Below are 11,764 nucleotides of genomic sequence, written 5' to 3'. Positions count from 1 at the left end.
TTTATCAGCAGTACAGATTCTAACCGAAAAAGATAGGGAAGAATTCTGGCATGTTTGTGGCCCTTTGACTGACTAGCAGGTACCCTCCCTTATGTGCCTCCTTGATGAAGCACTGGCCATGACCTAACCTTGGCTGGTGGGATGATCCCACCAGGATTTTGAATTTTAAATGTCATGCCAAATACAGAGCTAGTGAGCAAGCCTCTGTGGTAGAAGTGGTATTGGAACTTGTACGATCACCAAAGCTGATCCCAAATACAAAAATTGTCATTCTGGACGCTTAATAGAATTGCATTTCCTGCCCCCTAAGAAATTAGGCATGGTCATGAACTTTACTTTGGCCAGTGGAATGTGAGGGGCAATAACATGTGTTACATCAGAAAGAATCTTTAAGAGCTGGTTAAATTCATTAGCTGCAATTGTCCTTATGCCCTTCCATTTTCCAGGTTCTGGGATCATAGAAACATAAGACCTCCATTGGCCTGGGACCTTAAGTCACTCTAATGAGCAGAGTCACCCTGTCCACCATTGCAGAAATATAATGGGCATGAGAAATGAACCATTGTCATTTAAGCCATTGAGATGTTAGGGCTGTTTGTTACTGCAGCATAACCTATCTGATACAGTAGTCCAGCAGTGAACATCAGCATTCTGTGCCCTGAGTGGTAGACTGAGTGGCCAGTGGTGGTGGTGCCAGTGTTTGTAGCTCAAACAGCCATGACTTTGGCTGTATTTTTTCTATCCAAGTTCTCATTGTTCCTGCCTATGTTATGAAGCTGATTCTGTGAGCTATATCCTTCCAATAAATTCCTTTCTTGCACAAATCACTCTGGGCAGGTTTCTATTGATTGCAGCCAAAAACTTTGACTGATAACTAATTCTTTTTCATCCAATAGGAATTTATTGAACACAGTGTGCCCATCATTGTCCTAACGGCAGGCAAGCTTACAGTTGGAACTCAATAATGAGTGTCTCCTTAATCCCCAGTAATTTACAATCTCATTAAACAAATACTATGCATATGAATGAAACATTGAAAATTTTAAAATAAGCCACAAGAGCCCTGACCGTAGTGGCTCAGTGGATAGAGCATCGGCCTGCAAACTGAGGGGTCCCAGGTTCAATTCCGGTCGGGGGCATGTACCTTGGTTGTGGGTACATCCCCAGTGGGGAGTGTGCAGGAGGCAGCTGATCGATGTTTCTCTCTCATCGATGTTTCTAACTCTCTGTCCCTCTCCCTTCTTCTCTGTAAAAAATCAATAAAATATATTTAAAAAAAAATAAGCCACATGACACTGAAGACATACAGGAAGGTTCTTCTTTCAGAAGAAAAGTACAGATAAAAAGAGATAGGGCATGTGTATTTTAATTTCTTTGTACTACCCTTCACTTGCCAAAATTTAAGTCTTCTGATTTGAGCAATATTTTCTTGACACAGGATATATGATTATTACAACAGTACCTAGCATACAGTAAGCAGTAAGTATATATTTGTTGAATGACTTAATGAATGAATATGATTGGGGGCCATACGTTTTAGAATCAGTGACCTAGGATTCGACTCTTGCTTCTACTATTTAGTAGCCTTAAAACAGAGACTTCTATATCCTCACCGCAACATGGACATGCTACTGTTGGTTTCCCAAGACTGCTGGCAGAATTTACTATATGCTGGCATAAAGGAAGCACTCAATAAATGGATTAGAAGCACTTAGACAACCACATACACATATACTAGTATACCAGTGTGTGTGTGTGTGTGTGTGTGTGTGTGTGTGTGTGTGCGCGCGCGCGCGTGTGTGTGTGTGTGTGTGTGTGTACTCCCCAGAATTCATTTCACTTCATTTATTAACTCATACAGAAAGAGTTCCTGAGCATCTACCGTATGCTGCACATGCTGCTCAGGGGTGAGCATCAACGGTGAGCATGACATAAACGTTATAATAACTGGGATGACAAGGGAAGTTCAGGGAGCTATGAGACTATACACCAGGAAAGTTTGGACAGAACTAGTATGTTTAATCTTATCTCAGCATCTGCTTCTCAGATAAGCGGGACCAATGCACCAAGTAACAATTAAAGCATAACATGTAATGCCGCTTTGGCCAATGAGATGCAAAGGGAAGAATGTGGTGTGGGAAGAAGGGGCCTCTCAGGAAACTTTTCTTTGTTCTTAGAAAAGGGCCCCACAGTAGGACAGTTCTTTTTTTCTACCTCAGGAGCAAGGTGGGTCCAGATTTTCGGGTCTAAAGCTTATAAAATTTAAAGCACTTCCTTTAGGTAAAAGAGAACATATACCTCTTATTTTTGAAAATGTCAAAAAAGTATATGAGCACAATGCCAGACCTTGAAGGGTCCTATGAAAGTGAGGGGCCCTGAAGCTTAAGTTTCATTAGCCTCATGGAAATCTGCCTCTGCTCTTGATGTTGCGATCAGCAGGTGATCACTGGAGCTGGGCAGCCATCCTGGGACCATGAGGGAGGCCACCCAAGAGCATAAGCCAATACCATGGAAGGAACATGCCTTTGTTGATGTTTCTGAGCTACTTGAGTACCCAACTCTGGAACCTAGGGTTATGAGAGCTAATCTATACTAATAAAAGGGTAATAGGCTAATTAGACGGGGAGACCTTCCGGAAGACCTTCCGGACAAAGCTATGGTGGTGGGGCCAAGGAAGTTAGGGGTGATTAGGCCAGGAAGGGAGGGCAGTTGAGGGCGAGCAGGCCAGCAGGGGGGGGCTAGTTGGGGGCAAGCAGACTGGTGGGGGGGCAGTTGGGGGCAAGCAGGCTGGTGGGGGGGTAGTTGGGGATGAGCAGTCCAGCAGTGGGGGGCAGTTGGGGGCAATCAGGCTGGTGGGGGAGGGGGGCAGTTGGGGGCGAGCAGGCCAGCAGGTGAGCGGTTAGGAGCCAGCGGTCCCAGATTGCAAGAGGGATGTCCAACTGCCTGTGGGATCGGGCCTAAACCGGCAGTCAGACATCCCCCAAGGGGTCCCAGATTGGAGAGGGTGCAGGCTGGGCTGAGGGACACCCCCCCCATGCACAAATTTCATGCACCGGGCCACTAGTACACTAATAAATGTCCTCATTCCTTAAGCCAAATGAAGTTGGGCTTTCTTTTATTTGCAGCCAAAAGTATTTTGACTGATACAGATTTATTCCTGAGTAAATTTCTTCTGCCAGTCACATCCCCTGCTATGCACTGTCTGGATCTCCAGGGAAGTTCTGCTGTTTATTGTCTTGTTACATCCGTATTTATACCAGTTGATCACCCATCAGCCTCTACAATTAAGAAAAGATCATTTAAACACATTGAATGATTATCAGAAACTATTAGGTGATATCAACTGGGTCAGGCCATATCTAAAAATAACCACTCTTGACTTAAAACCTCTATTTGACATTTTAAAGGGAGATTCTAACCCTAAGTCTCCCCGACAATTAACTGTAGAAGGAGAAAAGGCTATAGCAAAAATAGAACAGGCCATCAATAAACAGCAACTACAGTATCTAGATTATTCCAAATCTTGGGCCTTAATTATTCTAGCCACTAAATATACTCCTACAGGATGCTTGTGGCAGGAAGGACCATTAGAATGGATACATTTACCTGTCACTCCTAGGAAGATTGTACCACCCTATCCCTCCCTAGTGGCCACTCTCATTATCAAAGGTAGACGACGCAGTATCGAACTCTTTGGAAGAGAAGTTACTGAGATAATAATACCTTATAAAAGAGAACAATTAGACACACTATTACAATTTGAAGAAGAGTGGCAAATAGCTATAGGTAACTTCCCAGGACAAATTTTACATCATTTGCCAAGATCACCTATATTGCAATTTCTCTCCCTACATCCGTTTATATTTCCTATCAAATGTTCAAAAGAACCATTATCACCTCCTGCCTCCTTAGTATTCACAGATGGTTCCTCTAATGGTAGGGCAGTAACAATCATTGACTCAATAACCCATGTTCAACAAACTCTAGAGACGTCAGCTCAGAGAACAGAGCTTTTGGCAGTCATTTATGCTTTTGAACAATTGCAACAGGTTCCCTTTAACTTGTACACTGACTCTCAATATATAGTTAAATTATTTCCTCATATTGAGACCGCCTCTCTCCCACAAGGAAGAACAGCCATTTTCTCTTTGTTAACTCAGCTACAAACTTGCATTCACAAACGAGAAAAGGCTTTCTATATTGGACATATTAGAGCTCATTCCTGCCTACCAGGACCCTTAAGCGAAGGAAATTATCAGGCGGATTTACTAACTCGCCCAGTAGTTTGTACAGCTCTAGAAGAAGCCCGGCGGTCTCATGCCATTCACCATCAAAAAGCTTCTGCTCTCCGTCTATATTATCGCATATCTAGAGAAGCTGCTCGAAGTATTGTGCGTGACTGCGGCCATTGTCCTACTCATTTTCCTAGCCCTGTTACTGGAGTTAATCCAAGAGGACTTAGACCCTGTGACTTATGGCAGATGGATATTACTCATGTCCCATCTTTTGGCAAACTTTGCTATGTGCATGTTTGTATTGATACCTTTTCTCATGTTATCCTTGCTTCTGCACGTACAGGAGAAGCCTTTAAAGATGTAAGTCAACATCTATTCCAATGCTTTTCCTACCTAGGAATACCAAGGGCACTTAAAACTGACAATGGGCCTGCCTATACCTCTAGAGCTTTTAAAAACTTATGCTCTACATTCGGCATCGCACATACTACAGGAATACCCTACAATCCTCAAGGCCAAGCAATAGTAGAAAGGGCTCACCAAACTTTAAAAACACAAATTAAAAAATTACAAGAAAATGAGTTTAAATATTCCTCTCCTCATCATGTTCTACAACATGCTCAATTTGTAATTAATATACTAAATGTAGATTCTGAAGGAAATTCCCCGATGTACAGGCATTGGAACCCTGATCTAACTAAACCTAAAGCCCTCGTCAAATGGAGAGACTTGCTTACAGGAGCCTGGAAGGGACCTGATGTACTTTTAACCCAGGGGAGAGGATATGCTTGTATATTTCCACAGGACGCAGACTCACCTGTGTGGATTCCAGACCGTCTAGTCCGACCTTATGTCTCACCGCCCGCCATCTCTGCCTCATCATAGCACACCTGACCAGTGCCCGTCTGCAGCAGATGTGCAGCCCTGAGCTGGAACAATCTGTCCATTGGGAGGATCACATGTGCCTCCGTTTTGTCTTTCCACATGTCCCAGCTTTGCCCCACATCTCCTTTCCTTTTTTCTTTTTTTAAAATCTAACTACTTGTTTGCTGGTTCTTTGGCCTTTCTCCTTCTTTCCTGAACACAGCCTTTTCTAGAATCTCCCTACCCTACTGTTCCAGGAAGGGCATCTCCCTTTTATGCCGTGACTAGGGGTGTTTGGTATATGCCCCATACATGGAGTTGTCTTGGGCCAAGAGCCTGACATCCTGGGCTGAGAAAGCCCTGTTCCAGGACTCTCCTTTGTCCTGTATTGGCCCCTCTTACCCTTGTGTCAAGAGGGACCCTCTTCTTACAATCCAATTGCCCATAGCTGTTGCCTGAGCTCTCTGTTCATGCTGAGATTGAAGCCTCATGGTGGCTGGTACCATGGATCTGTCTCTGGCCCAATGGCGTAAGCTGGGCCCTCTCTAGAGAAGAAACCTGAGTTCCCTATGATCAATGCCAGAGCCCCGCCAGCAGGTGAGGGAATCCAAAGGCAGTTGCTGGGCATGGAGGCCAGAGGGACATAGGCTATCAAGGAGACAAAACTGAACCTCACATCACCCTACTTGGCCCAGAGATGGCTGGTAGTCAACGACGGGTAAGACTCCACAGGGTGGGGCAACCTAAGACAGGCACAGTCGGGGGCCAGTAGGAGAAAACTTGGGGTGCAACAAAGGTGGGGCACAGACCCCCCTCCCCAATGGTGCAGGGGCTTGAACACTCGGCCCTTCTGAGGAAGGTCTCCTGTCCCCATGGCTGCTTCCTGCTTCCCATGCCCAGCTCAGATCGGGACCCAGGTAAAGACAGAGACTGGCTGACAGCAGCTGCCCTCTCACTGCAACAGGACTTGTTTCCCATTTCTACCTTGGACCACAGGGAAAGGGGCAGCTGAAGGAAAGGGCTGTGTCAGGATGCTGCATTCTGCCCTTTCTTCTCCCTCTTTTTTCTAAACACTTCCATGCCTTGTAGTTCTGTTGCTTTCTCTTCTTTTTCTCTCTACTACCCTCCATCTTCCATATCAGCTGACCCAGAGGGCACAGCTTACTCCTCCTCGGACACCGACACCACCATCAACCACGGCCCTGATGGACCCTTTGATGCAGCGCTTCAACTCGCTGACGCTTCGGGAAGCCCGTCGCCAGTGATGCCGCCTGCTAGCCAGACCAACAAAGACAATCAAACCAACAACTTGAGGACAGCTGTAATCCCTTGACTGAATAGGCTGGCAACCTTCTACAGGAATGGGGCTCCTTGTGCACTCCATCCACTATGTTTATAGTTATGCTCACTGTCATTGCTTGCCAGTCTCCTTCCGAGTTTTAAACGGCCCAATCTGAGAGGTGGCCACTGATTTGCATGCGCTATCATTTAAAAAATAAAAAAGGGGGAATTTGTCGGAAGCCGGTCCATCCTTGCTGCTTGACACAGTCGCTGCAGGAAAGAAACATCTGCACAGCATATGTTTCAAGGGACCTGGCATATATAGCATACTGTTCTTAATATGTTTGCTCCCCTTAGCGCTGTGTGTTTTAACCAAGGTCACCTCTCCAAGAAAGGTTGTTTCCCCAGGTAGGAATTTTTCCCTGAAGTCAGGGAGGGGATGCCTCTCCTAGAAAGGTTGTTTTCCCAGGTAGGAATTTTTCCCTGAAGTCAGGGAGGGGATGAAACTCCTTAACTAAGTGCCAGGCGGGTAGTTAATCACTACAAACAATCATGCTTAAGCTACATAATCTTTACTCCCTGGAATGGAGATAAGAAACGCCCTAACCTTTGTAATAGAAATTGACAGGATTAAAATCAACTGGTATAAATACGGATGTAACAAGACAATAAACAGCAGAACTTCCCTGGAGATCCAGACCAGAACTTGGCTGGAGATCCTGGCTGGAGATCCTGGCTAGGCTGCTGATCAACTGAACACTGTCTCCGTGTCCTTCCTTCTTCGCCGACTCCGTCTACACCTTTGGGGACCCCTGGACCTGCTGGGGTTGGACCCCGGCAGCACTGGACAAGAAAAAGTGATCTGGAATAAGAAAAGAAAGAAGGCAGAGTGGCAACTGTATAGCAAGCAGTTGGGTCAGCCTAACTGATGCTTCCTTAGGAAAGCCAGAAATTCTTCTAAGAGAGGGGTGAATGAATGATTGGATTAGAGAGTTTGCTTGCTTCTGAGAAAATGGTGAGAGTGTTGAAGAGAAGGAAAATGATCTCAACTTTGGTTGTGATATGGAGTGTTGAGTCCCTGAAGAGAAGCAGGATGATGCTAATCACATTAAAACTGCCCCGGGCTATTCCAGCTGCCTCCCAGTGGAATACAACAAAGAGAACCCCCTCAGGGAACAAACCGCTAGCATCCAACCACGGGGCCTCACTGCACACATAAAATCCTTCTACTGGAGCCAACAATATTTGAACAAAAAAACTGGTATCTTTGTGGCTGTCAGCTAATAATAGCCTATGATATTTAAAGCCCTGGCTTTATGTCAGGCCCTGTGCCAACATTTTACATACCAGGCTTCATTTAATCCTCATAGCAAATGATGACAGAAGAACTATTATCCCCATTTACAGGTGAGGAAATTGAGGCTCAGAAAAGTCTAGAAACTTGCCCAAAGGCACACAGTCATGACATAATGGAGCCGGAATGAAATCCCAATAGTTTGAATCTAGTGTTAGCTTTTTCTTGCCTAATTTTCCTCTTTTTCAGACTACAATCCCCCCCCCCCCCCCGCCCAACTTTTTCCATAAAAGGCCAAATAGTAAATATTTTCTGCTTTGTGGACCAGTCTCTTGATGCAACTACTCCACTCTGCCATTGCAGAGCAAAATCCACCATAGACAGTACGTAAATGGATGAGTGTAGCTCTGTTCCAGTACAACCTTATTCGCGAAAACAGGCCGTGGTCCTGACTTGGCCCGTGCATCCTCATTGGCTGACCCCTGAACTAGGTCATCAGCCGCGTGCCTTTTCTATTAGCACTCCCATCCCTTTTACCACCCCTGCTACCACAATGCCCATTCCTGGTGACCTAGAGTCCAGATGACTCCGGTTGAGCTGTGGCCTCACACAGGTGGATTACTGTGAAGTTACTGAAGTTTCAGCTACATAGGCATGGTACAGGCTACTTGTAAGGCCCCAGGTAGGCCCCTAGCTATGGAATTGCATATGTAATTTTCATAAGGAAGATATTTTAACAATGCTTCATCTCCCTCCTATGTTCCCTCATGTCGGTGGCACTGGATTGGTCAAGGATATTTTGGGGATCTGGCCTAAGGGGAACCATTTAGTTTGGATCTAGTGAAATGGTAATGTATGGTTACACTCTTACCCAAGGCCTAGTGTGGGAATGGCTTCCAGAATGCTCCTACAACCCACCGTGATATTCTTCCATCATCGTAACCCAAAGGGACAGGGCTAGAGGTCACTTGTGCTTTCAGAGTGTCCTACAGAGACGGGCACTAGAGGGGAGTGGGTAGGGGAGAGAAACAAGGCTTGAAATGTAGGAAGGCAGAACCCCGCCTGTGGAAAATTCCTTTAATCCTGAGACATGTAAATTTCTAAGTGGAAGATTGGGTTCTCATCCATGCCTAATCAAAACAGAATTTCTCTCTTTTCAAGAGAATACTTGATAATGCAGCATACACGATTATGAACGCACTACACGTTTTTTATGGGTGTTGCACAAAATAGTAAGTGCTTAACGAATGTTAGCTCTTTTTTTCCCCTAAATGTTAGCTTTTTTATTTCATTTTTCCCTTCACTGTTCTATAAAAATAAGTGGAAAATTGAAAATTGATAACATTGGTATTTATACTGAGAAAAATAGCCCTCAGAAATGTAACACTATTAAGAACCAAGAGGGAGAACATGGAGCAGACAAATCAGTAAATTTTCAGCTTCCATTTGACACTTACTGATGTAAGCTGGCCAACCATATTTACGTGGGAAGGAAAAGAGCACAGGAAAGGACGTGCACAAAGTGTAGGAGGCATATCGTCAAAGATGATGCAGAAACAGGAATTCCATAGTGTCCTTGTATCTGGGAGATATACCTCCCCTCCCTCATCCCTATAACATATGACTCATGTACACATTTTCAGTAGCTCATCTGTATAAAAGTCGGACACTGACTAAAGATACTTGTTATCCCTGAGCCTCAGTTTCTTGATCTGTAAAATGGGGATAATAATATGATGACTGTGAGACTTCCATTAGGAAATGTTTGTGAGGCAATAAATAATTGAGATGGAGTGTTTAAATGGTTTAGCTCCCGCCCGCACCAACTCTGGAGCCACATGGCCAAGCCTAACCTCACTGGAGTGGGAAAATATAATCTGCCTCTAGTGGGGCCAACTGCAAAGTCACACGGCATAGGGCGCAGGTGCAGGGATGGTTGAAGAGTTGAAGGAAATAATGCAACCTATTGCAAGGCTGCGTCTGCATTCACCAGCACACTGCACTGTATGTCAGAGATGTGAAATAAATATTATTCGAATACATGCATTGGGTATTAGTAAATTAATCTTTCTGGGTTAAAAAAACAACCACCACCCACTGGTTGGTGAGGATTAACTAATGTGTCAGGATAATATATTAAGAGATTAGATCATGCTTGTTCTTCCTAAGCCGTTCCCTCCCAGCAGTCCAAGCAGGGGGCCTTGTGCTCTGTGTGTCTGCTTACAGGGCAGAAGAGCCAAAGAATCTAGAGCCAAAGCTTTTCTGATCTTTTGTTCAAGTCTCAGCCATTTGATGAGAAAATGTTGGTCTCCCAGAAACAGAAGGGAGGAAGAGAGACGTTAGAGAGAGGAAAAGTTGTCCAGCCAGGAAGAGGGTGCAGCCCATGGTTTCATCATGTAACAGAGACCCACGTACTGCTCTGTAGAGCTTCAGAGAGGATGGCTGTTCAGTGTGCTTGAAGCAGGGAGATACTGTGCCCACCTGGAAAAACCTCCAAACCCTATGAATGGCCCAGAAACCCTATGAATGGCTCATGAAAGTTCTCCTTGGGCTTGGACAGTGAGGACATCTGACCACTTACTGGGACATGAAAGAATCCCCAGTAAATTTGAGATCAAATTCCCCACATTCCAGTGGGATAGGGGTCTAGTGTCATCATCAAGATGATTTAAAGGAAATAACACGTTATTTCCTGTATGCCTGAGTTAGAGAACAAATTACACTCATTAAACTATGAAAATTATAGCTGGGAATTGGCAAAACAAAGCTCTTTGAATGCTTAAGGTCATAATAACATTTAAATATTTTGAGGACATTTGTTACCATTTTCATGTAAAGCCTTGTAATTCCATTCAAAGGCCCACACAGAGCACTAGAGGAGAGATGCAGATGATAAAACAAAAAACCACTGCCCCTACCTTCCAGGGTTTGAGGGCTCTTTGGTAAAACCCACACAATCCCAGATTCTGAAGTTAAATTATTATGTTTAAATTAATGTTTAAATTATGCAGGCTCCCAGCTGTGCTGTGATGTTTGCACACTTTCTAGGAAGTGAGTAATTATAATTAGCGCTTAAATACTGAAGACATACCGTCGTTAAAAGAAAAGGAGGAAAACAAACCTTACATGTTCAGACCTTGGTCTCCCAGCGCGGCTGCTCTCATTCCCTGATGCTGAAGGACAGGAGGGACATGAATGCCGGTGTCCATGCTACACCCGAGAAGATGCATTTAGAGTTTGTAGGTCAAGTGGGGTGCCACACACAGAACAATTCCCAAGCCTAAGAATCTGATGTCAGCGGGTCACCTCACTAGGAAGGCGGTGAGGAGCAGAAACAAGAAGCCATCAGCAGAGTTGGCTCTTGTCCGTCCCTCATTGTTTGTTATAATAGCTTCTCTGGGTCTCAGTTTCCTGATATGCAAAGTGGAACCCACAATGCCTGCCCTACATGTTTCATAAGGGGTGTGTGTTTGTGTGTGTGTGTGTGTGTGTGTGTGTGTGTGTGTGTGTGTGTGTGTTTACCCTGAGACAATAGCCAGTGTTTTTTTGAGTGTTTACGATGTGGCAGGCCCTGGGCTGGCTCCTGTGAATTTGGAGGCAAAGAGGAAACACAGAACCTCCCCTTGTGTGCTCCCCTGGACTCCTTACTTATCTATATCAGGTGGTTTTCTCATTCACCTGCTTTGCTCGCTAGTCTTTCCCCATCTGGGACAGGGTCTGGGTGTTGTTCACATCCCCAGCACCTAACCATTGGGTCTACACATAGTAGACACTCAATAAATATTATTTGGAAGAACTAAGAAAGAGAGCCGTCTTACTGATCGAAAATGATTTAAATGTGCCAGTCTTACCTCATCTGCACCATAGATGCTTAGAAAACAAGAAGTGTGTCTGACATTTCTTCTGGCATTTACTCTGGTGCCTGGCAATTCTGAGCATGTACTTATTCATAGGTTCTCATGAATATTTATTGAGTCCCTACTTTGAAGAAGGCTCTGTAATAGGTCCTGAGGGCACAACCATGAACAACACAACCACCCATCTTGCTGTGTGGGACTTAGGTTGGAAAGAATAGTTAGATCATTAATAA

This window comes from Myotis myotis, unplaced genomic scaffold, assembly GCF_014108235.1.
Source record: "Myotis myotis isolate mMyoMyo1 unplaced genomic scaffold, mMyoMyo1.p scaffold_m19_p_3, whole genome shotgun sequence".
Taxonomy (NCBI): Eukaryota; Metazoa; Chordata; class Mammalia; order Chiroptera; family Vespertilionidae; genus Myotis; species Myotis myotis.
Note: the sequence above shows the minus strand (reverse complement) of the source record.